The sequence below is a fragment of the Cryptomeria japonica genome, chromosome 8, assembly GCF_030272615.1.
Source record: "Cryptomeria japonica chromosome 8, Sugi_1.0, whole genome shotgun sequence".
Taxonomy (NCBI): Eukaryota; Viridiplantae; Streptophyta; class Pinopsida; order Cupressales; family Cupressaceae; genus Cryptomeria; species Cryptomeria japonica.
In genome coordinates this window covers 458,098,106-458,103,675 of record NC_081412.1, presented here as the reverse complement: position 1 = coordinate 458,103,675, position 5,570 = coordinate 458,098,106, and the positions used below count along the sequence as shown (strand labels likewise).

The 5,570-nt window shown below is 32.2% G+C and overlaps 1 non-coding gene across 1 annotated transcript; it reads right to left on the bottom strand.

Annotated features, from left to right (window-relative positions):
• Window positions 1–3,224: 3,224 nt before the first annotated feature.
• Window positions 3,225–3,297, bottom strand: TRNAF-GAA (transfer RNA phenylalanine (anticodon GAA)). The gene has a single exon. It is a non-coding gene; the product is annotated as a tRNA-Phe (tRNA).
• Window positions 3,298–5,570: the final 2,273 nt, after the last annotated feature.

Below are 5,570 nucleotides of genomic sequence, written 5' to 3'. Positions count from 1 at the left end.
TTAATGAGTTGAGGGTTACAAAGACATAAGTGGATTCACTATTGGTGGAACACCATAAATTTGATGGACATGTATCAAAGGCTTTCAATAGGTTTAACAAAGTACAAGGCACTACTCCACCATCTTTTGTTAAAGATACAAAGGAGGATAAGACAAAGCAATAATAGAAAGTTGAGCTCACGAAGGTTTTGTTGCATGGTGTAATTTATAAGGCTATAGATGATGCTAATAAACTAGAGGATAACTCGCACAAACGGTTGGAGGGGTTGTATGAGATCGAATATAATGTCAAAATTTTAAAAGTGAAGCTTAGAAACCTTGGACGAGCTTGATTAATGAGTTGAGGGTTACAAAGACTGAAGTGGATTCATTATTGTTGGAACATCATAAATTTCATGGACATGTATCAAAGGCTTACTCCACCATCTTTTGTTAAAGATACTCAAGAGGTTAAGACAAAGCAAGAATAGAAAGTTGAGTTCATGAAGGTTTTGTTGCATGATGTAATTTATAAGGCTATGGATGGTGCTAATAAACTAGAGGATAATCCACACAAACGGCTGGACAGGTTGTATGAGCTCGAATATAATGTCAAAATTTTAAATAGACAGAATGCAACAAAATCCAATTGTAGCAAATCCAACCTACAATAACCACATTGACACTTGTAGTCAGTTTCTCTTGGTAGAAAAATGAAGAGTAGAACAAGAAGATATTTCAGCCTTGATCATTTCTCTAATCAAGGATATTTTGTTAATCTATATGTCATCTTCCAATGGGACCCGCAGATGCCAGTTCACCATCAATTTTGCTTCATTTTCCAAATCAGCATGAATGTGTCAACCAAGGGAATCAAATCAGATTTAATCATTAGAAGATAATCGACTATGTTGTTTTCATTTTCCCTCTCTTAGTATTTTGGGTCATAAAGATGCTCTTGGCATATTCTGTTGTTAAAATAAAATAAAATGTGACATATGGCAAAGTAACCTGAATCTTGTTTCTCCCTTGTTGTTATAAAACAGAATTCAATGTTACTTTTTAGGGGTATTGATATCATTTTTGCATGTGATAGGTAGTAGAGCTAGTTTGTGAAAAACATATTTACAAAAAATAGAACTATAGTCTTATGTTATGTGAATTGTATTGAACACTTCAGTGAAGATTAATGAAAACATCATTCTAGATTGTCTCCTATTTGGTGTTATTTTGATTATACGAGTTTATTTGTTTAGGATGGATAAGATTGTCTTTGTGAAGATCTCACAAATGTGTAGTGTATTTACTAGTTTTCTTTAAGGAAGAAATTTAATCCTTTAAATGCATTACAATATTTAAGTAACACGGTAGAGATTTATTAAGTATGGTTTGAAATAATGAATTCTAGAATGCTTATGTTAGGCATAGGTTTTCAGATTTCTAAGTGCATTTCATGAGATTCATTTCATGTAGGACTCTGTTTCAATGGATATATGTACTGGTCCCATTTGGGCTAAGTCTCAGTAACCAATCCAAAATCAAATCAAATTCCATTTCATTAATGTTAGTAGGAGTAGAGTTAAAATATATTTTTCATTCTCTGATGCATATTAGTAAAGATGAGTAACTAGAATTGAGCCAATTCTGGTTGAAAACTTATGCATTCTGGTCATAAGTCTAAGAATATTCTATACATGGATAAGAATTTTGATTCATTTGTCAAATTTTTAAGTATTATCAGGTGTACTTGCCTTGGTTTTGCAAAGCCAAAAGAGAAGGAGAATTCTCTCAAATTTTGAAGGATTTTGAAGCATTAGCCACTGATCGACAACATCCACTGATGAGAGAGGGAAAATCGTTAGGAGTGTTATAGGAATTAGCTGGAACAACCAACACTGACCATGTGACAAAGTAGATTTTGGAGAGAAAGATTGAAAGAAACTCACTTCTTGCTTAATTGTTTCTTCCTCTAGAAGCAATTGACCATCTGTAGAGTTGATTAAGAAGATGACATTTCCCTGATGGTGTAGGTTGGCTAAAAGGTAAATAAAACTAGTGTTATGGTCCCCATCCTTCAACCACATTTCTTGAGATTTTTGCCTCCAATGTAATTCTTCTCTTGTCAAAATCTCTTCCAAGTCCTACAAAAGTTTTTTTAAAAGATGAAAAGAAGAGCTATTCATTCAAAGTTTGATCATATGCTCATTGATCTCATCACTTGTTGAGAGGAATTTTTTTAATTTTTGAGTGAAGACATACTTGAAATGATTGGTATTCCAATCCTTTAATTTCTATCTAATGTAGGGAAATTTTATCAGTAATTGAAACAACCTTCCAAAAATGGAGAATACTTCCACCATTGTTTGAGAAAAAGTAAACAATTTTACATCTATAAACCACATTCTTCAAATTGAAATGAAGGTTTTTCTGATGAGCTTCTTGTTGCTAAAGTAAGTTGAATTGGATAGTGGTTTGAACTTGAGAAGGGTAAAATTTGCAAGATAGAAGGAGACCAAGCATTGTTCTAATATGATCATATAAGGATAAGGATGAGTAGACATAGAATTATCTAGAGAGTCCACAACAATTTGTGCTATTGGCCTTTCATCTAGACATTCTTCACCCTCTAAGTCTTTAGCATTTTGAAGAGGATTGAGCTTGATAGGTATCATTTGGAAAATAATCTTTGATTTTAACAAAAGAAAGCAAAAAACTCTAAAAATAGATCCTAAGAGTTTTTTGCCAAAGTAGTTGTCAAAACATTGTTATTTATCACGGTAGAAGCATGATTTTGAAATTCTTGTTCTCTACCTTTAGAAACTTGCATGAAAAGCCCCTAAATCTATTCTCCTTTATGAGACACTTGCATGGGTAGATCTTGTCAACCAAACACAATATGAAACGATTTTGACAAAAAAAAATTATAAAAACACTCACTTGTCCAAAACACTCACTTGTCAATCATCCAATAACATATTTAAATATTTTTATTTCAAATAAACATACAACACATGAATCCTGTACAAAATATTCACTATTTTCTCAAATATTATTATCAAACTCCATTCAAGGACAAAAACATCATAAGAAAGTTATTACCTTGCACTTTACAACGCTATGCAAATGACCATACCTCGTTGAAGAAACTAACTCGTACAACATTTCAATTGTGTTTAAGTTAACAAAAACAAAGAATTCTCCCATTTCGTTTTTTCAACATCAAATAACATCAAAGATGAGTGTAGTGCGGTGAGCGTGGATCAAACACGCGACCTTCAGATCTTCAGTCTGACGCTCTCCCAACTGAGCTATCCCCGCATTCTTAGCCGTATCTTTCAATTTATTTTAAACCAAAGAAATACATTATTAAAGATAATAATAAACTGCAATAACGAGTGTTTTGTAAAAGAAGACAAAAAGTGGCATTTGTAAGGGATTTGAATTGAATTGTATTCCACTTGCAGTCTTTATTTCCTATGCTTTTGCAGTTTGCTTTGAGATTTAGTCCCACATTTGTTTCCTTGCGTAGAGCCATGTAAATGGACATGCTATTTATAGTCCAACGTGATGATCATATCTCTTTACTGAGTCGTGTGGTCAACACACAGCGAAGTATTTTTTGCACGCTTTTCGTTTCAAACGCATCAACATTATGCCCTTTTAGAGTACATGTTCAAATTATTAAAGGCAGCCTTCAAAAGGAGAAGGAAATCATCAAATAATTTGTAAATTAAAATTGGAATCATATGATGTGATTGAGGATAGGATGTGATAGAGAGAGTTTTTAATGTGAAATCATTTTTTTAATTATATTTTAGTAAAATTTAAGTAATATAATCTTGTTTAATATAATTTAAAGGATCTTTATCATTTTCGTATGAAGAAACTTTTGGGATTGTTCAAAGGAATGAAACAAATCTTCTATGTCTCATGAGACATCACTTCTAGTTGTTTATTCGAATTTTCATTCTTTCTCTTGACCTCATCAAATAATGTTAATTTTGCTTCTATTTTTTATTTTTGCTTTAATATTCTCCATTTTCTTTTCTCAATTTCACATAAATACTTGCATCTTTCTTTTACAAACTTCTTTAAATTTGCTATCAACTAGAAATTACACTTCTTAATTTTTGTCATTTCTTCTTTCAATAGGCCTTTTTTCCCACATTAAATTTGCATTTTCTTTTTTTCACCTTTTTACTTGACTTCCCCATTGAAATAAAATAACTCACCTTATGCACTTGATTGTGATTCATACACTTTTTTTTATTTTCCTACAATTTTTCACACTTGTTTAGCCTTTCTAAAAATTGCCTTCTCTCGGTTAGAGATCTTTGATTCCTCCTTAGCAATGTCCTTCTCTATTTAGTGCAGCTTTGACTTTTAGTGGTTACCAATGATCTCCATGCAATGATTTCTCCCTTGACTATGGTTTTACATCATAATTAACCTTTATCAATCTAAAACTCAGTCTTTTGATGATCTTCTTCAATACAACTTGCTCTTTTTTTCTAATGCCCTTTCTTTTGTCTTTTGAATTATTTCGAGATCCTAGTTTGTTTTTGCTCTGATACCATATGTAGAATTTTGAAACACAAACTATGGATTTTGCACTCACAACTATAGAAAAGAAAATAAACACAACTATCAAAGCAAACGAAAAAAATTTCCTTAACATGCAAATTTCACTATTCATTATTAATTGATTATATCATGCCTCAGTAATGACGTCTTTCTTCTGCATTCTCATTATAGAGTGTATTAAAAACATTAATATTGACTCTATAGATCCAAAAATAGGGGATCCCTATATAAATTAATTAGCTACTAAAAATATACTAGAAGTACACTTGTTTGTTACTGATAGTTCTGATACTTAATGTAAGTACAGATCCAATAGCTAACAAGATTAGAGGGGGGGGGGGGGGTGAATCATACAAACTTAATCTTCCATAAAAACAACAAATTCAACCTCGGTAACATATACTTCAGTAATATAACAAAAACTGCAAAATATGCAAACTCAAAAGCATATAAACATCATAACACTCATAACACCAGATTTAATGTGGAAACCCGAATGGGGAAAAACCACTGTGGGATTTCGGACCCACTAAGAAATATACTCTTCTAGAGTATGCTCGGTTAAAAGCAAATCCTGTTAAAGATTACAAACACATTGCTAGATGTGACCCGGTTAAGGGATTTCCCTCAGATCTGTTAGGATCTTCACCTTGTTAGAAGTGACCTTGTTAAAGGATTTCAAACACTCAATTAGAATGTCACCTTGCTAGAGGGTTTTACAAATAAGACTGTTAATTCCACTCGGTTAAGAGATTTTCTATCACTTCACAAAATAACAGTAATAAAAATCTATCTACAACTTCACATCTAAAAATGCTAAAGTAGATTCTTATTGTCTCAATATAATAGGACTTATCTTGTCCATCTGCTAGGCTCTATACTCTATTATTCAAATAGGTCTTCAAGCTTCTGTGCTCGGTAATCACTATGTAGCATCCCTGTGCATATATTTGCTCACATACATTGTTTATCAACAGTTCCTTATTTATAAACAATTTGCTGACCGC